The sequence below is a fragment of the Mustela nigripes genome, chromosome 1 (genome assembly GCF_022355385.1).
Source record: "Mustela nigripes isolate SB6536 chromosome 1, MUSNIG.SB6536, whole genome shotgun sequence".
NCBI lineage: Eukaryota > Metazoa > Chordata > Mammalia > Carnivora > Mustelidae > Mustela > Mustela nigripes.
In genome coordinates, this window is record NC_081557.1 from 149,935,948 (window position 1) to 149,963,585 (window position 27,638).

At 36.1% G+C, this 27,638-nt stretch overlaps 1 protein-coding gene across 2 annotated transcripts in view; it reads left to right on the forward strand.

The window, feature by feature from the left end:
- Positions 1 to 27,638, forward strand: part of ARHGAP24 (Rho GTPase activating protein 24) — a 757,722-nt gene that overhangs the window by 393,727 nt on the left and 336,357 nt on the right. The gene's annotated exons all lie outside the window — the stretch shown is intronic.

The window sequence follows — 27,638 nt, forward strand, 5'->3', positions numbered from 1 at the left end:
AATTGATAACCTTTAAAAAGTTTTTCCGTGATGTCTTTTTATACTTTTTGTGCACAAAAATAACCTTCATTTAAAAGCAAGTCACATTAATTCTGCATATCTGTTTATTAGAATAAATAATTTCCAAAAAGAGGAAAAATGGCATTGTTTTTATTAAGGAATTATAAAATTAGGAAAGATTTACCAAAATTTATACTGATTTTATTACAGCTGTTTGTTAACATCAATGTCAAAGTTAAGACTGGGTTAATAAGTTATAGTCATGAGAGGCTGAAAAAAATCTAAGATATTGTTCAGTGTGTTAATTACTAAGAAAGTGGCAAATTACTGGGAAATAAAGCAACCCCTATGTATTAGCTATGTCTTTTTCTAATATTCTGTCTTCTGGTTCTTTAACATTAGGGAACTTGCTGATCTGAAAGTGTCAGCTCTTTCCAAGATTAGCCAATTCCTGAAGTTATTCAAAGACTTGCCCTAGAACATCCCTTTTAAATGCCAACAAACCAATCCAGAATCACAGTCCTGAGCATCTCTTCTTTTTTTTTTTTTTAAATTATGTTATGTTAGTCACTGTACAGTATATCATTAGTTTTTGATGCAGTGTTCCAAGATTCATTGTTTGCATATAACACCCAGTGCTCCATGCAATACATGCCCTCCTTAATACAGATCACCAGGTCAACCCATCTCCCCACTCCCCTCCCCTCTGAAACCCTCAGTATGTTTCTAGGAGGCCATAGTCTCTAATTGTTCATCACCCCCTCCAATTTCCCCCACTTCATTTTTCCTTTTCTTCTAATGTCCTCCATGTTATTCCTTATGTTCCACAAGTAAGTGAAACCCTATGCTAATTGACTTTCTCTGCTTGACTTATTTCACTCAGCATAATCTCCTCTAGTCCCATCCATGTTGATGCAAAAGCTGGGTATTCATACTTTCTGATGGCAGAGTAATATTCCATTGTGTCTATGGACCACATCTTCTATTGAACTCTTACACTCTGGGAGCCATGATCCACTTGCCCTAATCATCCCAGGGCCAAGTACCAGAGGACTGCTGACCGCCTTTTTACCTTAGAGCTCATGAAAATTACTTGAACTAGTTAATCCTAAACCTGATTATCCTGCCTCCCCCATGCCTTACCGTGGAAACCATAATAAAGGCTCTTGCCCACATTTCTCCTCACTCCTCCCGTCTCATTCTGCCTGCCTTCTGACCAGTACTGGTGCTGCCTCTGTGCCTTCCCCTAACCCCATGTGCAGTATGACGTGCCCCCACCCCCCCGCCGCCGCCCCACTTTGGAATCTGTGATTATAACACACTGTCTTTTCAGTGACAGTCATCTCCTGATCTGTAACCCTTGGCATCCCTAATTAATAATAAAACCTCTATTTTTATTAAAGCATTCTACCTCACGATTTTAATGTTGACTGTAAGATTCTCATGGTATACTTCTATGTTCATTTAACAAACATTTTTTGTTTGAGCCCATAGTAATTTTAAGACAAATCTAGGTTTCATACTGTTTTTCAAGGTCAATAGGATATAGTCTTAGTCCTCAGAAAATTTATAATCTAGTTACTACTAGTTCTTTCCTCAACTCAGTAAGAATAATGATTACTTACACTGTAATTGTCATCTCTTTTTATATTAACTACCTCTTGAAAGGCATTTCTTTTTTCATTTGCATATATATAGTCAGCATTTGATTATCTGGCACAAACGGGTACACAGAGTAGCTTATATGAATTGAGAGATAATTAAAAAATTATTTGTATTGATTGAATGATAGAAACAATTTTCTCTTGTATGGAAAGATACCAAGTAAATCAAGAACAGCATTGATATGCTGAACTGTGAGCTTTGTGGTCATTTGGACTCTGGAAATATCAACAAGAACAAAACAGTGAGACAAACTGAAAGAAAAATAAGCCTACCACGTTGAATTTCGAGGTGAAATTATTCTGAAAATTCTAAACTAACTTGTGACGTGTCATGAGATTATTAGTAGAAGGTCAGTATTTAAAACAAGACTTCTGGGAGTGCCTGAGTGTGTCAGTTGGTTGAGCATCTGACTCTGGCTCAGGTCATGATCTCAGGGTCCGGGATTGGGCCCCACATGGGCGCCCCACTAAGCGGGGAGTCTGCTTTGTCCCTCTACCTCGCTGCCTGTTCATTCTCTCTTTCTCTTCCTCTCTCAAATAAAATAAATATAATCTTTTTAAAAATTTAAAAATGAAAAATGAAAAAAAAGAACAGAGCATTCTCATAGCGAAGTTATTGCAAACTCAGATGAAACCCAGTCATTTCTTCGTTTGCCTTCCATGCTCTTAGGAATCTGCCTATCTATTTTTACAGCATTCTTTTGCAGATGAATTATCTTTAGATTCTGTATTATTTTTCTAGGGCTCCCATTACAAAGTCCCACAGACCCTGTGGCTAAAACAACACACATTTATTTTCTCACAACTCAGCAGCTTCAAAGTCTGAGACCCAAGTGTCCACAGAGTCATTTCCTTCTGGGGTTTTGTGAGAGAAATCTGTTCCCGACCTCTCTCCTTGGGTTGTAGCTGGTCATTTTCTCCCTGTCTTTTCCCATGGCCTTCCCTCTTTATGTGTCTCTGTGCAAATTTCTTCTTTTTAGAAAGGTAGCAGTCATATTGGATTAGGACCCACCTTATTTTAACTAAATAAACTCTGTGGAGAGTCTCTCTCCAACTGCAGTCATATTCTGAGCTACTGGGGCTTAGGAATTAAAAAGGATTTCTTGGGGGTGGGAGGACCCAAATCCTCTCACAATATATTCCATAACTGATTATTGAACTAAAAGAAGTATCTTTTTTATTCCTGCTAGGAATAAATCCTAGGCCACATTGCACTTGAGTTAAGAATCCAAATCTTAGGGGAACCTTGGTGATGCTGTCTGTTAAGCATCTGACTCTTGGTTTCCACTCAGGTCATGATCTCAGGGTTCTGGGATCAAGTCTTGTGTCAGGCTCTTCACTCTAGCAGAGTCTGCTTGAGAGTCTATCTCCCTCTCTCTGTCCCTCCTGCTCATGCGGTACCCCCCCCCCCCAAAAAAAAGAATCTAAATTTTAGCAAAATAAGCTGATATATGCCCATTTCTCCTCTCTCCCCTCCTTCTCTCTTTCCCACCTACCCCTCCCCCACCCCCTCCTTCTTCCTCTTCTTTTTCTGGGAAGTGTCACTGTTACCAAGCAAAGTGACAATGCAGATCGTTTCAGGGAGTAACTAGAGCTTGTGTACACATCGATGTACTTCTCTAAAATCCAACCAAAATCCTGCTACTTCTTTAAATGGTCACACAGCCCTCAGTGAGCACTTTCCTTTGAACATTTGTAACAATTTGGTCTTAAACCAGATTTTTTTTCCCCTTTCACCTATACAGTTAAGTTCCACCTACAATAGAACTACCTTTTATGTCTTACATATAGGTGTTTTATTCATCCATTGAACACAAAAATATTCTTGAGCAGTTGATATTATTCAGAAACTGTTTAACAAGCCTGAAGAATATCAAACTAAATAAGGTATGACCTCTTTCCCATAATCCCCAAAAAGGACACAAAAAAATGTTAATGAAATTAATAATGAGAATAATCAGAATAAAATACGTAATACTAAAAGCCAGCTTTTCTCACCTCTGCCTACTGCCATTCCACTAATTCTCAACGTGACCCGTACTTCTGTGATGCTGAGTCCAGGGGTCAATTTTCCTCGCCCACCATACTAGAACTGTGAGCAGAATTTGACACAGTTGATAAATCTTCTTCACTGGGCATTCAGGTCACATAATCTCGGTTTTTCTCTATCTCACTTAGCTTTTCAGTCCTCTTTGCTAATTCTCTTTCTGTCCTTACTTGTCCACTTAGCGCTATAAAATTTGAGGGCCTTGTAAATCAGTCTTTGTTTTTTTTTATTCTCTGTTTACTCCCTGAATTTAGTGTGATGTAGGCTCATGATTTTAAGTCCGTATATGTGATGATGACCCCTAAATATCTATTTCCAGTCCATTCCTTTCTCCTGAACTTCCAGACTCATTTATTCAACAGCTTCCCACAGTCTACTCAATGACTAATAAATACCATAAACTCAGCATGCCCCCAAATTGAACTACTGCTCTTACCCCTTAAATCTGCTTCATCTGCAGCCTTCCTCAGTCTTGTTAATAACGATTCCATCCTTTCTGGTTGTTCAGACCACAAAGTTTGGAGTCCGGCTGGCTGTTCTCATTCTCTCCTATCTGTTAAATATATTCAAAATACATCCAAATCTGTTAAATATATTCAAAATATATCCAAAACTGTATCACTTTTTACATCTCTCTCATTACCACCCTGGCCTGAGCCGTTGTCATTTCTCACCTATATTACTCCAAAATCCTCTCTGCTTATCTCCCTGCTTCTGTTCTTGTCTTGTCATGCTGTATTTTTAACATGACAGCCAGAGTGATCTTCTAAAACTAAGTCAGGTCATGGCACTCCTTTGCTTAAAATCTTGCGGTGTTCTTTGTGGTACTTAGATCAGAAGCCAGTGCCCTTCCAGTGTCCTTCAAGACCCTTCACGATCTGGCCCTCAGGTATCTCTCTGTGTCCCCCACTTCTTTCTTAATGATCACTTTCCCCAGCCCGGCACCAGAACTCTAGTCACAATCATACCTGTGGCTTTTGTAGTAGTTCTTTCTTCTTCCTCAGATGGCTTTCTTCCAGATCATTTCATGTTTAACTCTCTTGAAGTGTTCGTTCACTTTTTCAAGAAGGCTTATCTCGATGACACTACTTAAAATTGCAAACTGCCCTCTCCTCCACACTTCAAATAGCTTGTAACATGGGTCTAAATATAAGGTCTATAAATATTAGGGTCTATAAATATAAAGAGTGCTGTTGTTTATAGTATTTATCAACTTCTAATATAATTATAGCTTTTACTTTTATATGTAAATTATGTAATCTATTTGTAAGGTATATTGTATATATATAATATAACTATAACATTTACTCTCAGTGGCATGTTTTCCCCCGCAAGAGTACAAGTTTATGAGAGAAGAGATGTTTGTTTTATTCTCAGAAGAGTGTCTGGTTGATAGTAGGCTCCCAGCAAATATTTTTTCTGTAGGAAAGGAAAAGTGAATGAACTAACCGATGTGAACCCACATTGTTACTTACAGGGGTATGGCAAAGAATCACTGACAGCTAATTGGTTTGAATCTCCCAAGTAATTCTGGGAAAGCTCACCTTGAAGGCTGCTTTAATTATCTTTAATTATATTATTAAATCATAGGTTGGAAGTTAGTCTAAGTCAAAGATGATACCTGTTGACTATTCTCTTGGTATAGCCCGTGAGGAGAATGCTATCTACTTATAAATTATATGCAATAGTATATCTTGGTTGAGATCAAGGGCTCTGAAGCCATCATTCCTGGGTCCAAAACAGCTCAATGTCTTACTAGTCACTCGAAGGGTAGGCGAGTTAAACTTTGCTGTCTCTGTTTCTCCACCTATAAAATGCAGAAGCTAATAGTACCTGCTAGACAGGCTGTTACACAGATTAAATCAATATAGAGCTTAGAACAGAACTTGGCACATAGGAACCAATATATAATCATCAGATATTAGTTTAATTACTACTTTGGGGAGATAGCTTTGTTCATAATGGGAAGAATATAATATTTGGTTTAAGACTGAAATCTTAGTTTCTGACTTCATCACTAACTAGTTGCATGGGGTTAAGAGTCATTTAATTACTCTGCCTGTATTTGAAAACAAAAGAATAGTACCAGATTACATTTAAGATCCCTTCTGCCTCTAAAAGTCTATAATTCTCTGATAATGATGATGATGGGATATTATCTTAAAGATATTAATAAAATACATAACTCATTTCTGTAGAATATTGATTTTTTAACTAATTTAGAGATGACTAAACCAAAAGAATTTATTCTTATGTTAATCCTTATTTGGCTTCAAAATAGTTGCCAGGATTACAAGGACAATGTGGACCTTTGAGAAATACTAATTAATGAGATGATGTATGTGCATGGCATCTCACAGACAAACAGTATAAACTTTTGAATAATATATATGAGCACCTCTTTGCTCTTTTGTCATTGACTTTTCTTTAAAGAAATACCACAGACCTGTATGTGGCATTCATTTTAGTCTACATGACAATTATATATGGACTTTGTGAGATCTAGCAAAATCTTTATTAAATTGTCACTGTTCAGTGTGATAAACAGAAACTCATGTGCTTGCAAACTATAGATGGTGATAAGAGAAAAGAGCAACTCATTCCCTACACTTTTTGTAAAGATCAGGTCTTACAATGATAATCATGAAAGCAATCTGTTACTTTAAAAAAATTTTTGATCATTAAAAGTCAGACTAGCCTAGATAATAAAATTACATTTAAGCAGATTTCTCTTGGATGAATTCTGGTTATGATCAATGGACATCTGCTTTTTTTATGGTTTGTATTTGTTTTCTTTCAGTTGGAGCTTAAGATAAAAATTCAGACAGTTTAATAACAAACAACAAGTCCATCATTTTAAAAAATGCTTTAATGAAAATTTCTATATAACAAAATTATTTTCATGTTTTGGTCAATGGCAGATGTAATTCAAACACTGATATAATAAACTTCCAGGAGAAACAAGACAGAATTTTGATTGTTTGGATAATAGAATTTGGTTCTAATTCTCTCTTTCTCTCTCTCTTTTCTTTTTTTTTTTTTCCTTTAGGCTCTGATTTAAAAAAATTTTTTTTTGATTGCATACATTATTTATATTATTGCTTTATGGCCAAGAATGAGAGAGACTGTATGATAATCAAGAGGAAAAATGGAGAATAGTTTTTGATTATAAAGAAACTATATCATGGAAAGCATGAATATTTACCTAATGCTGGAATATCCTCTCTGAGTATGAATGTAGTCTTCATATAAGATTGAACTGACTTTAAGCAGGTGTCTAGCTGCTTGACTCTGGAAAATGCATCAGGCTGTCTTGTAGGGAATTCCCCTCCTTAGTAAGTTGTATTTCAACCCTGAAGAGGAAGCACAAATTGGAGGGAAAATTCGACCCCATAAATATAAATTTTGGGGTCCACAAGAAGAAATTGATAATCTAGCTGAGAGCTCTTTGAAGACTCTATAAGATTTTTAATGGCTTTGAGATTCTTAGCCTAATTCTATGGAAATTTTAAAATATATTATGAATCTGTATTATAGAAGAGTCTCTTAATTTTTAATTTTTTACGATATATAGTAAACTGTAAGTGTTAGTTATATCTCATTAAATGGATATTTTAAAAGGTTTCGATTTAGATTAAGTAGTCATTAAGATGTCAAAAAAATGATATGCTACAAATACCTATCTTTTGTTGACTTTCCCATTCATTTTGTTGCTATTAGTTTGAAAGAAATCTGTATCATTATTTCTTACACTAGTGCAATTTAGGGCCATGATCTGTATTCATCTTTTTAATTTATTTTCATTTATTTATTTATTTATTTATTTATTTGATAGAGAGCGAGCATAGGTAGGCAGAGTGGCAGGCAGAGAGAGAGGGAAAAGCAAGATGCCTGCTGAGCAGAGCACCTCCCGCCCCCAATGTGGGTCTTGATCCCAGGACCTTGAGATCATGACCCGAGGGGAAGGCAGACACTTAACCAACTGAGCCACCAGGCACCCCTATAGTCATCTTATTTCTAAAGTTCTTTTTCAAAGATTCATTATTTTAGTTAAATTACTATGGACATATAAACCTTCATTGTATAAATTGTATACAAATACCACTATTTGACTAGTTTATAATTTTTAAATATCATGAATTTTTTGTTATCTCTGACTTGTTTGTCTTTATGTTTCTGCAAAAACCAAGTGGACAGTGATTTGGCCATGGTGCAGTGCAGTTTAGAGTCTAGCTGAGAAAATGAAAGCATTTGTTCTTTTCTATTTTATTTCAGTTCAGCCAATGTTTGCTTAAAATATAACATTACCAAAGCTTTTGATTCAGATTTATGTGACATACAAGGATAAAAAAGACATTATGTCTTCTACTTAAATATTCATAATTTAATGGAAGATATAGACTGGCATAAAAATCTGATTAAGTCAAGCATTGGATTCAGAGTATGAAGGGGACAGAGATGAATTTTAACTGAAAATGAGGAATTGGGAAGAAATCATATGATAGCAGAATTAGAGCTAGACGTTTACATTTGCAGGACATTTCTGTAATAGAATAAAGTGGGGAGACAGGCAATCCAGTTAGGTCCAAGAACTCAAGGTTAGGTGTGCAGAATAAGAAGTAATAGTGAGGGGCGCCTGGGTGGCTCAGTGGTTTGAGGCCTCTGCCTTCCGCTCAGGTCATGGTTTCATAACCATGACCATAGACCATGGTCTTAGGGTCCTGGGATCGAGCCCCCCATCGGGCTCTCTGCTCAGCAGGGAGCCTGCTTCCCCCTCTCTCCCTTTCCACCTGCCTCTCTGCCTACTCCTAATTTCTGTCTGTCAAATAAATAAATAAAATATTTTAAAAAAAGAAGTAATAGTGAATTGGATTTAATAATTATAAAAACATGTTATGAATTATATTTACTTTGCCTAATGTTCTACTTAGTTATTGTGATATATTTATGAAACCAAATATGACCAGATCTTAGCAAAATAGCAAACTGAACAAAATTATCCATTATTTTTCTGCCTTTTATTTTTTGGTGTCCCTCAGCTGAGTGTTGTGCCTTGTGTCCTGAGACATCCAGCTGTGGCGACCCAATGTCATAGTCACCATGGTATAGTAGTTAGTGTGGAAGTTTGAGAGTCAAACCACCTGGAGGTGACATCTGATCTTTATTGCTCATAATGAGTGAGTGATATTGAACAGATTGTTTAAAAACTTGTCACTTTATTATTTTCACATATAAAGTCAACACGAAAGTGTATTTACCTCAAAGAGTAAAATACAATAGTGGATGTAAAACCGCCTTAATCGTAATACCTACATAGAAGTTGATGATAAAGGGGCTGCCCCCTGTCGGGGTGGTGGTGGTAGTGCCACGGCCATAGATTTACATGTATTTAATGTATGCACTGAATACTTTAGGTTTCAAATGCCAGTGATCTTTGCTCAGATGTGTTCTACTCAGTGAAACTGATCAGACCAAACTTTTAAAAGTTACAGTCCTCCCCCTGCAACCACACTCTGCCCATTTCTGCTTTATATTTGTCCATGAGACTTATCACCATCTGTCCTACTATGCACTTTTATTTATTTCAGACCTGTTTTCCCTAACTAGAATGTAAACTCTACAGAGGAACGGATTTTCTTCTACTTTTGTTCACTGCTTTATCACTCATGCTTAAAAAAGTTACCATCATGGTTTGAATATTTTTTATTGAATGAGTACATCCAGTCTCCTAGGAAAATCAGCTAACCTAGTCAAGCTGATAGGATTGGTGGGACTTGTCCATACCTACCCTAAGCCATATGTATGCGTTTACAGATTATCTCTAGAAACAAAACTTTAACTTGCTTATTCTAAAGGTATTGGCTCCTGATCCCATGCCATGTTGGAGAAGGGGTAGGTAAAATTTCGTCAGTTATGTCTTAAAGAGGTCCTGCTGAAGAGTTCTGAGCTGAAGTACCTTTCCCTCTGCCCATCTGGCATCCTACCATCTGTGCATATTATTCTTGGATATTCAATCATACTTATAAAAATGAGTTTAATATATTTTGCCCTGAGTTTGAGGTACATGGGCACATCAGCTACTTAAAACCAGTTGAGGAACAAATGAAAAAATTGACACAGATAAAAGGAATTGCAGTTTGTGTTCCTGGAGAACACAGGTGACACGGATATTTAATTATATGTTATACATTGGAGTTTTGCAAGTAGATACACTAGATTCACTCCACCCAAAACCACTGACAGAGCAGACACCTTTCAAGTAGTCAAAGCAAGAAGATATAAAATTGCCATTTGTTATTATAAATCCTGAAACCAAATACATTATGAAAACTATTGTTTGTGTCCTCTGAGTTTTTAATAGGAAGATTTTTGGTCAGGATATAGCTTGTGATTTATGAACTAGAAAGTTAAAAAAAATATGTTTCAGTTTATGAAATTTCTGCTGGCTTGATATATTTTAATTATATAAAAAATTAGCTTTATTTTTCTTTCTGGAAATGTAGTCACCCTTATCCTCCTAGAACCTAATTATTGTGTCCTTGGAGGACTTCCCGGTGTCTGCCACCTCACTTCCTTATATAAAGCATGTTGGTATTTTAACAGTATACTCAGTTAAAATGTTTTAAAATAGAACATATTAAAATTGTGCATTTAAAAATACTGCCGGTTAGAAATTAACCTTCCTAAAAGTTTACAGTTGGATCCCATTATGTGTGCTCAGAACTTTGGACTACAAAAAAAAAAAAAAAAAAAAAGAAAAAGAAAAAGAAAAAAGAAAAGAAAAAAAGATAAATTAACATTTTATTTTGGAAAGTAAAATGCTTAAAATGGCTATGAAAGAGCTGGTAATTGTTTGGCGGATATCATGGAAAAGACTTCTGTTGAGGTACTTTAATTTCACAGTGTTTACCAAATATCTAACCTATGAGCCGCACTCCCCATATTATGAGAAAAATCAAATTCCTTAGTCACAGAATGGCCATAGTTCAGCAGCCAGTTCCCCTTGTCTTGGTGACCTCATGTAGCATAGGAATCAGTTATTTTATTTTAAAAGACACTGTCATGTTTAATAGTCATAACACTCCTATGGAGGTATACATGACCATTTTAAAGATAAGGAAACAGTCTCAGAAGTGTTCAATTTTCAGATAAAATTCTGAGAGCTGTAAGTGAGACAACCAGAAATCAAACCCAGACATTCTGCCTCCAAGTCTAGGACTTACTTCACTATACCACAGCTTTCTTCCTTTATGACTTGGTATTCTTCCTGGCAGTTACTATAATGTAAAGTATTCTTTGACACTTGGTGTCTAGATCACTTTAACTCTGAATTAAGAAATCATTGACTCATATAATGGTCTGTCATAGACATGTCTGATCCACAGAGCTGGCTATTAGGACTTAGGCTCAAAATTCAATATTCTGTAATTGTGAACAAGATCAGTCCAACAAAACCAGAACAAATTTACTGACAGCATCTATTTATCTTTCTTCCTGCATCATTCATTAGACAAGCAGTGAAGTGCATTTGGACTATCTTCTGGCATTGTGTAATGTTTTGCATATATTCAGTAGCCCTGATGTTGTTATTTAATCAATAATTTACTTACATTTCTTTGATATTCATTAGAGTTCATAATACCTTTAAATGCTGGCACTTATAAGTAAGAAAATTGAGGCGTAAAGATAGAAAGGCAGTCATAGACAGTCATGTGGGTAACAATGGAGATAAAAGGGGGAAAAAATCCAGTTTTTAATTCCAAATCTTATAGTCTCTCACTACACTAACTCCCATGTTTCTTTTTAAAAAAAAACAATATTTTATTTATTTATTTGACAGAGAGAGAGAGAGATCACAAGTAGGCAGAGAGGCAGGCAGAGAGAGAGGGGGAAGCAGTATCCCCGCTGAGCAGAGAGCCCAAAGCGGGGCTAGATTCCAGGACTCTGAGATCATGACCTGAGTCGAAGGCAGTGGCTTAACCCACTGAGCCACCCAGGCACCCCTCATGTTTTTTTTTTTTTTTTTAAGATTTTATTTATTTATTTTAGAAAGAGAGAGCACAAACAAGGAGAGAAGCAGAGGGAGAAGCAGAAAGAGAGTCTCAAGCACAGAGCCCGATGTGAGGATTGATCCCAGGACTTTGAGATCATGACCTGAGCCAAAACCAAGAGTGGACACTTAATGAGTTGAGTCGCCCAGATGCCCCAACTCCCATCTTTCTTACTGACACAATCAATGACATTATACTGCTCAGACATATAGTGTAAATATTAGAAGTACATGGTCTTTCCGTAATGCTATCAGCAGTGATTTGGGATAAAAGAATCCATATTTTTCTCTGAAAGTTTGTACCATGAGATATATTGTTACTAATGAAGCAGAAGATGGTGGATTTTAGAAGTGAACCACTTAGCAGAATAATAAATACTCCTTGTCAATTATTTAGTATCATAATCACCAAAGGAAGCTAGGACAGACTTAGGCAAACTTCGAAAAACTAGTTCAGCAATTTTATGCAGTCATTAGAACACAAAAGTATTACCTCAAAGAAATGATCAATTATTTTGTTCTTTTGTTTTTTTAAATAGTAACTATGTATTTAGCATTGGTGACAATAGCAGACTACTTGGGTTTGACTGTTAGTTTCACCAAAAGCTGAATGAAAACTTGACTAACGATCTCTGAGCTTCTAATTTTCTCATCTGTAAAATAAGGATAATAAAAGTGCTGATCTTGGAAAAAAAAAAAGAGTGCCTATCTTATTGGGTTAATATGACTAATCCTTATGTCAGTTGATGACTTAATATGTGTTAAATACTTAGAACAGTACCTGGCCCCTGTAGTAAGGCCCATCTTAGATAAGCTTTTGCTGTTGTTACACTATTGTAATATGATAATCATTATTGTTAACACTACATACAAAGATTATGTAAATATAACAATAAAGAAGTAGGGCCTACACTCTAAATACTTAAAATGGAGCTAAGGAGGTAAATTCTGTGTTGGAAAAGACTGCAAGTAGGAGATAGGGTTTTAACTGAGAAGGGCAACACTGAGAACAATTAGGGATCTGTGAAAGTGTCCACCTTAAGGAGGTCATTTCTGTCAATAAACGTGCATGTTCCCAGATCAAGCTCCTTAATCAAGTGAAAATTGAGCATTAGCAGTTGGTAATGAATTTATAAATTCCCTATATTTATAATGAAGTTATAATTCCGTCAGAGGATCTACATAAGTATAAAGCCTACGATAACATGGTTCTTTGGACTGATTCTAGATAGTTGACCATTAACCACCTAAGCAGAAGGTAGTTCTGTAGAAGCATCTATGTGGGGAGAATGCTCTAGGTGGAGGGAACAGCATATGCAAAGGCTCTGTGGTAAAAAAAAGTTTAATGAAGTTGGAACTTAATGAATAAGAGGGAGAGTGCCAGAAGAAGGACAGAGAGTGAGACAGACCTGAGATCACACAGGTTCTTGGGTATTTCTGGAAGGAGTTTGGTTCTTCTCTAAAGTGTAACAGAAATATATTAAAAGCTTTTGAACAAGAGTGGCCTCCTGTATTAAGTACAGAAGATTTAAGGAATAGGGACTGGTAGGAGTGTGGAGTGTGTGTATGGTGTGTATGTATGTTTTCCAATAATCATATTCTTTAATTTGAACTGCTGATTGACCATGAAGAGTGACAATTAAAAATCTAGCTCACCCTACTTAAGCTTTATACTAGGAAAGGGTCACTGGACTATAAAGGCAATTTCAAATTGGACACCATAACACAAAGAAAGCAAACCTCTTTGGGGATGTATGAGAACCTTGCACTGATTTTCACCTGCTATAAGTGACGGGTTAAGCTGATGCTCTTAAAGGACTGACTTACAGAACAGAAAGAGGTAGAAGCAGATGGAGCATCTCCCTCCCTGTCTTGAACCCAGAGAGTAAAAGGAGGAAGGAAATCCTTTTTGGTCCACAGATTATAAACAGTACAAAAATAAATAACATTCTAAGATGGTACAAATGCAGATACTGTTCCCTTGTATCGATGACATACAGCATACTTAAATATAAAGAATGGTAATTCTTATTTTTTGAAAATATTTTATTTATTTATTTGACAGAGAGAGAGACAGACAGACAGACAGAGAAAGAAGGAACACAAGCAAGGGGAGTAGGAGAGGGAGAAGCAGGCTTCGCACTGAGCAGGAGCCCGACATGGGGCTCGATCCCAGAACCTGTGATTCATGACCTGAGCCAAAGCCAGATGCTTAAAGACTGAGCCACCCAAGCACCCCTAGAATGGTAACTCTTATTAAAGTCTTCCATGAACAAATAGTTCACTGAGCTCAGAGCCTATAGTTTTGAGGAATATGAACTCCTGAGCAAGGGCCCCAGTCAGAAGACACCCATTGGTGTTGGGGTTCTTTGGAGGTGCTGAGTTCTCCTCACGTGAACTAGACTCAATATCATCTTGGGAGAAGATCAGTAAGGAGATGAATTCATCAGTCCAGGGGTGGAAAATGTGGACTGATTTGTGAAAGTTTTTGTAGTAGAAATGACAGGGCTTGCTGATGATTGAATTAGATATGAGATATCAGGGCCACAGAGGAATCGGGAAACCACCTAAGTTTTTCCAGATCATTCCTTCGCAATAATCACCTACATGGAAAAGGCATGCAGTTTGTGATAGAGTTTACTTTTTATAATTATAAAAAGTGATGTTTAAAGCCTTAAGATGTACTTGAAAAATTCCTCATTATACCAGATTTTTCATTTTTAAATTTTCCTTTCTAACCTTTCTAACCCAAAGTAGTTTTCATAACTAAAAATGTAGTATACCCATACTTGAACTTTTGTTTTCACTTAATAATAGGCCATAAGGCCTCTATATAATTTAATAATTTTGATGACTACATACATATATAGTCTCTTAAGGCCATATCTTTAATTAAATTAGCCATCTTCCATTATTAGTTATTTCTCTAAAGGTAATAAAAAGTACAATTGACCAAATCAGACCTGATTTTTAAAAGGATGCTTTTGATCTTTCAAAATTAGACAGAACATTAACAGGTGGGCTTAGAGATTTGAAATAATATATGTTTATAAAAAATAAAAAATTATTAAGAAAAAAAAATAAAAGAAATAAAATAAAATAAATTTCAAAAAAAAATCAGATAGTGAGAGATTCAATGTCTTTTCTCAGAAAATTCATTTCTTAGCATAGTTTATAATCTGAGAATTTGAATGCTGCTGAAACTGGCCTATTGCTTTGCTTGCTCACTTCAACAAGGTTTTTTGGTGTTAGAGGAAAACATTATTTTATGTTACATGCTAAATTACAATGAAAAAAAAATGACCAGTGTTCGTATTGGAGATTTTTAAACATGTTCTATGTTTATTTGTTACTTAATAATAAAATAATAAGCGACAAGATGATTTTTGACATGTTTACCTTGTGATATCTTTAGTGAAATGTCAATTTAACAAAAATGATAGTAATGTACTCCATATAATAAAATAGAGTTGCTAATCAGGGGTAGTTGTACTATCTTATTATCCCACAACATTACTTTATTGATTCAGCCTATGAAATGGGATATAATTCAGAACATAAAATTGTATTTCTTAAAGAAATCCATGAGAAGTTGATCCATCACTAGAATATAAATTAGGGTTTTCAAGATCATTAATGTTGGCATTCCCATTTTATGTGTTTCCTGTGCCTAGAATTTTTATCAAGGCCAACATTTTTTTTAAGATTTTACTTATTTATTTATTTATTTGACAGAGAGAGAAAGAGAGAGACAGAGACAGAGAGAGAGGGAACACAAGCAGGGGGAGTGGAAGAGGGAAAAGCAGGCATCCCATGGAGCAGGGACCATGATGAGGGGCTGGATCCCAGGACCCTGGGATCAAGACCTTAGCCAAAGGTAGACACTTAACACCTGAGCCACCAGGGCACCCCAAGGCAAACATTTTCTAAAGCATAATGAAAATTATCACATCTGCAGAAGTAGCTAATGATGATGAGAATGAAGAAGGAGAAATATTGGGCACCTGGGTGGCTCAGTGGGTTAAGCTGCTGCCTTCGGCTCAGGTCATGATCTCAGGGTCCTGGGATCGAGTCCCACATCAGGCTCTCTGCTCAGCAGGGGGCCTGCTTCCCTTCCTCTCTCTCTGCCTGCCTCTCTGTCTACTTGTGATCTCTGTCAAATAAATAAAACCTTTATAAAAAAAAAGAAGGTGGGGCACCTGGGTGGCTCAGTGGGTTAAAGCCTCTGCCATCAGCTCGGGTCATGATCCCAGGGTCCTGGGATCGAGCCCCACATCGGGCTCTCTGCTCAGTGGGGAGCCTGCTTCTCCCTCTCTCTCTGTCTGCCTCTCTGCCTACTTGTGATCTCAGTCTGTCAAATAAATAAATAAAATCTTTAAAAAAAAAAAAAGAAGGAGAAATATTAAGCTTTGTAGTAAGAATTGCTGAGTTATTTTAGCACCAGTTCTTGAGATATGAGGGATAAATCTCCTTTCCTCCAATCAATAATGTAACACAAATGTAAGAGAAGATGTGTGGCTGTTGGAGAGATGCAGCAATTGTTGACTTTGGAAGGCCAAGTGCGGTGGTGTGTTTGGTGCTCTTCCATTACATAGAGCAATTGTTGCACAGTTGGTCTGTCTTGATTGGTTGCATAGAATAACAGAGGAACTTTGAAAGATCTTATGTGATGATTGTATCCAGAATTTTTGTTTGTTTTTTGCTTTAGAGTAGGACAGTTTTTTGTTGAGTAGTTTTTTGTTGTTGTTGTTGTTGTTGTTACTTTTTGGTTTTGTGCTGATTTGTTTTGAACTGAATATTAATTTTGCCTCAAGGTGTTGAGTTATTGAGCTATATTATATATATATATAGTAGTAAAATTTTTCCCCAAAATGATACTCATAATGATGGATCTGTGACTTCAAGACAAGGCTAAATTATGTCCAAAGGCAGAGGGGAGTCTGATAAAATTTCCAACCAAAAAATAATAATACATAATGAAAAATCAATGTGTGAGTTTTGATTACACAGAACTGAATAAAACAAGAACACATCACTGTTGTAGGTGGAAAAGTTGTTTAATATTTTCTGCACATGAATAATGATGGAATCATTGGAGGATTTTCTATATTAATTATAACAATTTAATACAAGGGCCTAGAGAAGTCCCTTAATGTATGATGTGGTAGAAAAACTTAGAAAAAGCTAAATAAGATGAAAGTTACTTTGAATAGAGGTAGGCATTCTAGATTTTCCCTGTTCAATATGGTAACTATTAGCCATATTTGTGGATAGTTAAAATAATCTTATAATGTAGATCTTATTACTCTACTTTACATATGAGAAAACCATGACCATGATGGAAAAGCTAGTAGTTGATAGAGATAGGATTTACTTCTGGACTTCTCTCATACTATATACCATGATTTTTCATACACACACACACATACATACACCCACATATATATGTTTATTTTTATTCATGAATCCATTTATTCATGAATCCATTTATTTAAAGGAGTACATATGTATATACATATATAGTGTGTGTATGTATGTGTGTGTGTTCATATATATATATACACACATATATATATGTATATACATATGTACTCCTTTAAATAAATGGATTCATGAATAAAAATAAACATTTTTATCCACATTTTGAAAACAGAAAATCTGAAGGTATTGATGGAACTGATGGAAATCTATATTTTACAAATAGGGAGCAGGAGGATGGGGAGGAACTTGGGCTAGAGATCCTTATCATAGCTATTGACACTTTAAAATGTATATTATTATATAGTCAGATTCATGACAACAGATATTATATAACATTATGTGAACAGATAGATGTATCCATGTGTACTTTGTAAGTTACTTTAGAATTAATAACTGAAGACTGGGGCACAAGAATCTTGAATATAAGAAAAAATTATATATGTTATAATTCATACAGAGTGAATACTAATTAAATGGAATATAAAACATGAACTATAGTTTCATATGATACTCTGTTTTTAATTTTTTGTCATTTATTGGCACAGAAGAATTTGTCATCAATTAACAAAGCTTATTCTTAAAATATTTCTTACATTTTGGATATTTTTTATTAATAATGTAAATAATGTAAATTAATGGCAGCTTTTTTAGGCCGATGTGGGTTTATGAACATTCTTTGCTACAACATGGTATTCAAACAAGACTACTTATAGTCAGATTGCAAGAGCTACCAGTGCTCAGGGGCATAGTGTGATAAATGCCCTAGTAACTTTTTAAAGTATTTTCTGTGAATATTCTTGTACTTGAAGGACATTTTATCAGGTTTATTACACAATCATATTATTTCAGTGTGGCTCTTGAGTAGTGTCCTTTGGGGACTTACTACTGCAAAATAACTTTCATATGAAATGTGTCAAATAGGACATATTAATTTGTATTTATTTTAATAACTTATTCAGTCTAATAACTGCCCACGGAAATTCTTATGCATAACTCTTGATCATAGACATTGAAGCTTTAAAATGAAAGGTTGGTTAGACAATGCCTTGACAGAATAAGTGTAATTGAAGAAAATATTTAAATTTTTTATTAGAATAAAATAAAGCAGTTTCAGCAGCAAATGGGAAGTCACTTTTTATTGAGTTGCTTTCCAATAGAATAAATACACTCTTTCCTTAATTGCTGGATGAATTCAAGTCACAAAATGCAGTTTTAGAATTTGCCTGTAGCTATTGCAACCTGCATGAGCTCTTACTTATAGCTCTTACAATCCTATATTCTTGGGTCAAAGCATGTTTTGTAAATTACTTATTTTCAAATAAGAGAAGATGGTGGCCATAAACCCAAAACTACTTAATACTCTGTAGAGACAGTTCTGAAGTGAATTTTAAAAAACACTGTCTATTTATGAAAATAAGAACAATAAACAATTTGTGTGACCACTGACTTTGAAACTATAATTAAAAATTTAAATGACAAGAAAGTGAGAGTTTTTCATTTTGCCTGAAATGTTGTGGCATAAAATAATAAAACAATAAAAAGGTAAACAATATTTTTGAATCAATTAGCTTGTCTCATATGACTGATTTAATAAAGCTTATGTTCAAGTGGTCAGCTTTTTAAAAAGATTTATTATTAATTTTTAGAGAGAAAGCATACGTGCGCATGTGGTGGGGGTACAGAGGGAGAGAGAGAGAATCTGTAGTAGACTCCCTGCTGATGTGGGGCTCAGTACCATAGGCCTGAGATCATAACCCTGATATCATTACCTGAGCCAAAATCAAGAGTCAGCTGCTTAAGCAACTGAGTTACTTAACTGAATTACCCCCAGCTTTTTTATTTTTCATAGATTTTATTTATTATTTTGACAGATAGATCAGAAGCAGGCAGAGAGAGAGGGAGGAAGCAGGCTCCCTGCTGAGCAGAGAGCCCGATGCAGGGCTCGATCCCAGGACACTGAGATCATGACCAGAGCCGAAGGCAGAGGCTCAACCCACTGAGCCACCCAAGCGCCCCCCCCCCCAGCTTTTTATTTTTTAATGGAAGTATGATAATCATGGCCTAGGACCATACTTATCCATAGCTGTCATCTGAGTTTCACACAATAGGGCCTAGCTAACAGTACTAGTGTTTAAAAAGCCTTTCTCCTTTCATAGTTCATTAAGACTTATTCTTGTTTAGAGTATATGTATGTTGGTGAAAAAGTTTACAGAAACTCATTTAGAATACTCAAAATCAAAAAGACTTTGAGTAATACAAGTCTAACATTTCAGTGGTGTTTTGGAACAATTTTCTATTGAATAAAACAAAGAGGAATTTTTGCCTTGTTTTTATTTTATTCTTTGTTTTTAGATGTGAATATTGCTGATTTTTGTTTTCTCCATAGCCTTTTCATCTCTTTTCTGAGCTATGGCTACATTTCTCTATATTTCCAAGCCTCAACTTACATCCACTGTACACCTGGGAGAAGAATTTCTTGGAACTTACTCCTCATTGTATTTTAATGCTGTCAGGCATGCTGAAACCATTGGAGGGAAGGCAATGCATTCTAAGTAGCCTATTTTGCTCTCCCTTTTGAATATCATAAGATTTAAGGAGTTCTTCAAGGAAAGGAAATATGCTTTCTTTCTATTAACCCTTCCTTCTCAGAACTTATGTGCTGAAAATTAACAGTGAACGTTGATAGCTAGTCAGCGATGAAATTTTCAATAGGTTTTTAAAGAAATATGAGAAATATGGGAAAATGGTCAAAGGAGAGTAAATCTTTAGAAAACTTCACATCAGCCTGGTCTCCAATGGGGACAGTGTTACGCAAATTAATGACTTTCCTCTTGAGGCATTTTCATGAGGGAATATATTTTCATTGGTTGGCCAGGTACAAGTACTTCATGGGGTAGATGATAACTATGAAAGAGGTTTTACAAAGTATCACAGCCCCCTTTGGTCTCATTTACAATTGCTTTCTCATTGGTCAGTTTGCCAAAATTTTCTTTTTGCCACTGACCAAAGAAGAAACACACCCTTTACCTCACCACTGTCCTTGTATAAATTGTTTATACAATTTGTTTCTAATAAATAAAACAGTTCAAGTGATCACTTGTTCTAGTGAAGACCACTGGTATCAACCCATTATTTGTAGAACAATTTTTATAAATATTACTCACTTTAATAAAAATTTTATAAATGTTTTTATACAATATTTATAAATATGTTTATAATTTTTATGAATATTTTTATAAATATTACTCACACCCCAAGTTATTATAGTGAAATACCACTCTGATACAGAATTAAGTCCACCATAAGCCCTGAATAAATACCTGTTTGGCATTGATTATCTGAATGTAAAAGTACCTCACTATGTGAAAATGAATTTGGTGCAGCACCATAACATGTAGACTCATTTTCCCAGAACCATCTTTATAGTAATATTGGCATGTTCTCACACAGTTTAGTCATAAATATGGTCCATGGGGAATCTTGGAAGCCATTTTTTTTTCTCTGTAGTTGGCTACGTCTTAGAGCTCCTTTTAACAGGCTCAGTGAGTACAGTGTTGGCAAGCACATGTGGGAAAGACAAACTCGCCCTACCAGTGAGGTAAGCAGAGAAATTCAAGCCCTCTAGTTTCTCATATATGACACTCACAAAGGGAAATTTAGGGTAAAACTAATTAAAAATAAATATATTCCCTCATAAACAAACTACATGAAAAATTGAACTGTTCTCAAGTGCTTTCAACCTTCCAGCAACTGAAGATATTTTCTGAGTGGCATTTTGATTTAACAAAAGAAAAACAGGAAAAGAAATGGTCCCAAGGTGGTTACGTTTCAGTAGCATTGCTATCAGCTGAGGTCATCCAAGACAACAAAAGGGGAAAAGGTTCCTAGAGGAAAATGAAGTTGTTGGATTTCTTAAATTATAAGATGAATTACTTGGTAAAATCAAGCATTATGCTTTGTACATAGTTCAGTGAGGTTTAAGAATTGATGTAGGTTGACTGAAGTAATGAAGAAACTTTGTAACTCTAGAAACTGTGTTAAGAAATATTAAGGTTCAATTTTGACTGAACAGTTTTTGCTGAAGGTTTGTTTAATTTTTAACTGATAAGTATGAAAAATCTAAAAACATTTCCTTGGACTTCTGTAAGTGTGAAGGCAATAATTCGCCTTGCTTGCCAGATTCAGGAACACTATAAGAAAAGTTATTCTGAGGGGTACCGGGGTGGCTCAGTGGTTTAGAGCCCCCGCCTTCAGCTCAGGTCATGATCTCAGGGTCCTAGGATAGAGCCCCGCATCGGGCTCTCTGCTCAGCAGGGAAACTGCTTCCCCTTCTTCTCTCTCTGTCTGCCTCTCTGCCTACTTGTGATCTCTCTCTCTCAAATAAATAAATAAAAATCTTTAAAAAAATTATTCTGAGATCTCGAAATCATTTCAAAAATTTCAGAATTTACCAATCACAAAGAAAATATTGACATTTTAATTCTCTAAATTGAAAAGCCAAATGTAAATAAATTGTTTTGAAAATCCCAAAAGTCCCTTTGAGAATATCCCGTAGTGATCCTAGAGAGGCTGTTTATTTAATATATTTTGTTTGAGAGCCTCTCAGTAATATTCCAGGAACATTCTTGGTCCTGAGGTTAAGTTAGTGAAAAAAGTAGACTGAAAGTACTCTCATCAGGGAGCATACCGGGTAGAACCAGACAATGAACAAAATAAATGAGTAAACGATACAGTAAGATAATAGATACTTCAGAGAAAAATACACCAGGGAAAGGGATAGAGAGTGGGGGCTGGAAGGAAGTCCCGTTTTAGATCCAGTTGTCAGGGATGGCCTCACTGAGAGCATGACTTTTGAATAAAGACTTGAAGAGAGGAGCCTGCCAAGCAAAGGAAACAGCAGGCATAAAGGCCCTGAGGCAGACTCCCACCTGAAATATACTAGGAAGAACAAGGTGGTGATTAGAGTAGAATGAGATGACATCAGAAAAGCCATTTTAAGGACTTTGGCTTTTGCTCTTTGTGAGATAGAAAACCGTTGGAAGATTTCATGGAAAAGAAGTTTATAGCATTTTAATATTATCTGTCTGGCTAGCATGTTCAAAATGAATGAAGTGGCCAAGGGTAGAAGGAAGGGGACAGGTTAGGAGGCCCTTGAAGTAATCTGGGATTTGGATGATGGCAGCTTTGGGTCAAGGCAGGGGCAGTGGAGGTGTGCATTGTGCTTGTATCGTCAAGTGTTTGGAAGCAGAGCCAACAGGATTGGCTAGGATATTTATGTGGGATGTGAGAGAGATCCAAGTCAGTCATGACTCTAAGGCACTGGTTCTCAACTGGGAATGATGCTATGGCGATGTCTGGAGACCTATCAGGTTGTCACAAGTGGGGAGGGTGCTAGATGGATCTACCAGATGGCGGCAGATGCTGCTTGACCTGTGATACACAGGACCGCTGTCTCCAACAAACAATTACTGGGCCCCAAATGTCAATGGTGCTGAGAAATTGTGCACTAATGTTGAGAAACTGGACTCAGGTTTTTGGCCTGAGCGACGGAAAAGGTGGAATTGCCGTTAGCACAATGAAGAGGCTGCTAGTGGAGTCATTGGGAAAGTGAAATCGTGAATTCTGTCTCTTTCAGGTACTTGCTAGATTTTCAAGAGATCAGCTTCACATATTACAATGCTACAAAGTAAAAATGAAATTACAGTTTATCCATTTAAAAATTATATTTAAATTGTTCTTTTAGAAATGAAATCCCTATGAATAGAAATAGTGCCTCCAACTATGCCCATGTCTTCAGTAAGGCTGAACACAGGTTCCAGGATCTCAGATCTAAGACAAGCATGAATGGCTGTATTACCTTTCTCCCTGCTGGTTCTAGTACACTATTTGAAATGGTATAATTCTAATCTTGGGCAATTCTATATTGTCATGTTGATGAACACATTTTATCATGAAAAGATAAAAGTTATAATTCATGTTTTTCCTAGTGCATTATAGTCCTATCCTTTGACTCAGTCTGATTTTTATGAAGGGGAAATTTTCATGCTAGAAAGACTGGAAAATGAGAGATTATGTGAAAGGAGACCCTCCCCCCTTTACATGCTTTCTCTATTTTGGATCCAGGGCTAATGCCACACATTTCTCCAAGCAGCATTTCTGATAGCTTAGAAGATATCTTTTTGAGGCCATCCCTAAAAATAATTGGTTTCTTTTCACCTATTAGTCCTTTAAAATAGCTTCCTTTTCCCTTGAAACCCAGAATGCTTGCAGCTGAACAAGCAGCTACAAGGACAGTATGACTTGTTGCTAGAGGAAGTTGTCCTTATTACTTGTCAGCCAAGCTTGGTAGGTTATGTGGAAAAAATGGAATGTGCTTAACCTAAGATTTGAAAGCCTTTCAACTTTGCAGATGAATGCCTAAAATTGAATTTCTTAATTAACTCCCAAGTTGTGACCGTCTCTCTCATTCTCTCCCTACATATATTCCTTTCTCCAGGGGAAGAAGCTAATCAGTAAATACCTTAGACCTGCCCACCAGCCACAACTAAGGAAAATGTAGATGCTAATGATTTAATTCAGTATCACACTTTACTTTAAACACTGCTCAATGTTTCCCACTTTTTGTTTCCAAATGTCAAGTTTTTCTCTTGAAAACTGTGTTAAATTAGCTTTAAAACACATCTCTCATGTAAACATAACAAAGCAGCCAGAATGATTAATGCACAGCTACCGGTTTCAATAACCCAGATGTCCAGGACTGCAAGTAGTGAAATGGTGAGACTCAGCGAATTAATTTAAAAGAGAATCTGTACTTGGGGATTTTTTAGAAAGCTGTTGGTAGACAGAGTCCTCTGTGTTATTTTTAGAGTTTCAGTTTCTAGTCCATTTGGTATTTTGAGAGTTTCGGTTCATCTTCACTTACACCACTTTTATTAAGACTTCAGAAATAGAAACAGTCATAGACAAATGCTATAATGCCTGTGGCTTCTATTTTCTTATTTATCATTGAGATAGCTAAACTCAGACATTTGATCAGAAGCATTACTAAAATGATTGATGCATGTTACAAACCTAGAAAAGCCATTAGGAGCATGCACTGATTTTGCTTTAAACATGTTTTATAACAAACTTGTTGTGTGGGCACATCTTTTTGAAACTGAATATAATGAATAGATAATATAGAAAATACAAAACACAGATTGTGACTAATTAATAATAAGAAAAGAAATAGTACAGTTAACTAAAATTCAGTAGTTGAGGATTGGATCTTTCTGAAGATCTGAGGAAAGAGCAGGCTAACCCAATTTCTAGACTCTTCTGGTTTATCTTTTTCTCTGGTGGTCAAGAGAAAATAGCCCATGACTTGAATTAATCCATTGCAGCTTTCTTATTAAGTTATCAAATTGTTCTCCTTTGTTTTGTTTCTTTAGACTTGCAAATTTTCAGAAACTACAAGGTGCATGAAAGTTTGATTTAATTTATTATATATACAGGTTCTGCCAAATTTGCCACTTATTTTCTATTCTTCCCTTATCATCCATTATCTTACTGAATCCTATATCAGTAAGCTAATTATGTGTTTCTATATCCAATGTCCTAAAGAATCCAATTATCATAAAAGGCAGATAAAATCTACTAGAAAGACAGAAAAGAGTTTCTTATCTGTTGGCTTGCTGTCTGATTTTCTTGAGGTTTCCAACAATTATTTAACCCCTTTTTTTCTCATGTGTGTCTAGAAACAAAGAAAAGCAAATATACTTAAATTGATCTTGAAGAGTATGAGTCACATAACTATTATCTGTGGTAAGGATAAATAAACAACTGCAGAGGAGGAAGGAGTTAAGATGATGGAGGAGTAGGGGACCCAAATTCCGTTTGGTCCCTGAAATTAAGCTAGATGGTTATCAAACCATTCTGAACACTTGCAAAATCAATGGAAGACCTGAGAAAATAAATGCTGCAATTCTCCAAATAGAAAACAACAGCTTTTTGGAAGATAGAAAGTGTATTGGAAGATATGGCAGAGGGGAGGGAGCTTGCTTAAGGAGGCTACTGCAAAGGATTAGAAACAGTGGAGTGCTAAACTGGATTTTAAAAGTCTGCTATAGGGTATGTGTGTGTGTGTGGGGGGGGTGTCCCTGGCTTAAAGGTGCTCAGGTGACAAAGTGGGGTGGAATACAATGTGGGACAGCATGGTCTCAGGATCCCCAGGGTCACAAGAAGAATAGGGGTGCCTGAATGTGGCAGAGCTCCCAGGCATTGGAGCGGGGAAGCTGGCTGAAAACAACCATTCTAAGTGCCATCTTTTTGCTCAGTGTTGCCATAAACTGCAAACCAGTACTCAGTCACATGGCCACTTTCCAGGCAGGGGCCCAGAAAAAGGCAGAAGCATGGTGGGTTCCCCTTCCTTCCCCCAGGAGGGACAGCTTGGGTCCACGCTGCAGGAGTAGGTAAAGTTTGGAGGTTTGAAACTGGATTGCGTGCCTGAGATGAAAATTCTCAGTCACAGGCTGGGTAAACACAGAGTTTGGATGGAAACCAGGGAGATTGACTGCTTTCTCTGAGGGCTCACATAAGGGTGGAGGTTGCAAACTTTCAGCTCTGGGGCTAGAGTTCCAGGTATCACCATTTTGTATTCTAATAAGAAATGAAAAAGGATACTATATCATAACAAAAGTGTCTATTCAACAAGAAGATCTACCAATTGTAAATATTAATGCCCCAACAGATGCAGCCAAATATTTAAATCAATTAATAACTAAATTAAATAAACACATTGATAAAAGTACAATAATAGTAGGGGACTTTAACACACACACCCCCACACACCAATGGACAGATCATCTAAGCAGGAGATCAATAAGAAAAAATGACATCCTGGACCAGATGAACTTAACAGATATATTCAGAGCATTCAGTTCTAAAGCAACCAAATACAAATTCTTCTTAAGTGTGCATGGAACATTCTTCAGAAAAGATCACATACTGGGTCACGAATCAGGTCTCACTTGGTACAAAAAGACTGAGATTATACCATGCATATTTTCAGACCACAAGGCTTTAAAATGAACTCAATCACAAGAGAAATTTTGGAAGGAACACAAATATATGGAGGGTAATACATGGAGCATCCAACTAAAGAATGAATGAATCTACCAAGAAATTTAAGAAGAATTAAAGAAAATACATGGAAACAAATGGAAATGAAAACATTACAGTTCAGAACCCCTGGGATGCAGCAAAGGCAGTCCTAAGAGGGAAATATAAAGCAATTCAAACCTTCCTCAAGAAACAAGAAAGGTCTCAAATACACAAACTAACCTTATATGTAAAGGAGCTGGATAAAGCAAAGTCTAAATCCAGCAAGAGAAGAGGAATTAAGTAAAGATTAGAGCAGAAATCAATGATATAGAAATCACAAAACAGTGGAACAGATTAACAAAACTAGAAGCTGCTTCTTTGAAAGAATTAGTAAGATCAATAAACCCCTAGACAGGGATTTAATGAAAAATAAAAGAGGAAGGATCCAAATAAGTAAAATCATGAATTAAAGAGGAAAGATCACAAGCAACACTGAAGAAATACAAATAATTATAAGAAAATATTATAATGAAATATATATCAACAAATTAGGGAATCTGGAAGAAATGGATGCATTCCTAGAAATATATAAACTACCAAAACTGAAACAGGAAGAAATAGAAAACCTCAACAAACCCGTAACCATCAAAGAAATTAAAGTAATAATCAAAAATCTCCCAACAAACAAGAGTCCAGCACCAGATGGCCTTCAGCAGAATTCTACCAAACAGTTAAAGAAGAATTAATACCTAGTATTCTGAAGCTGTTTCAAAAAATAGGAATGGAAGGAAAACTTCCAAACTCAACTTGTGAGGCCAACATTACCTTGATCTCCAAATCAGATGAAGTCCCACCAAAAACAATTGCAGACCAATATCCCTGATGAACATGAATGCCAAAATTCTCACCAAGATACCAGCTAATCTGATCGAACAGTATATTAGAAGGATTATTTGCCATGACCAAGTTGGATTTATTCCTGGGCTGCAGGGTTGGTTCAACATCTGTAAATTGATCACTGTGATCCACCACATTAGTAAAAGAAAGGACAAGAACCATATGATCCTCACAATAGATGCAGAAAAAAGCATTTAACAAAGTAAAGCATCCTTTCTTGGAAAAAACTCTCTGCATATAGGGATAGAGGGAACATACCTTAATATCATAAAAGCCATATATGAAAAACCCACAGTGAATACCATCCTCAACAGGGAAAAGCTGAGACTGTGTCCCTTAACATCAGGGATGTGACAGGGATGTCCACTTAAACCACTCTTTTCAACATAGTACTGGATGTCCTCCAGCAATCATACAA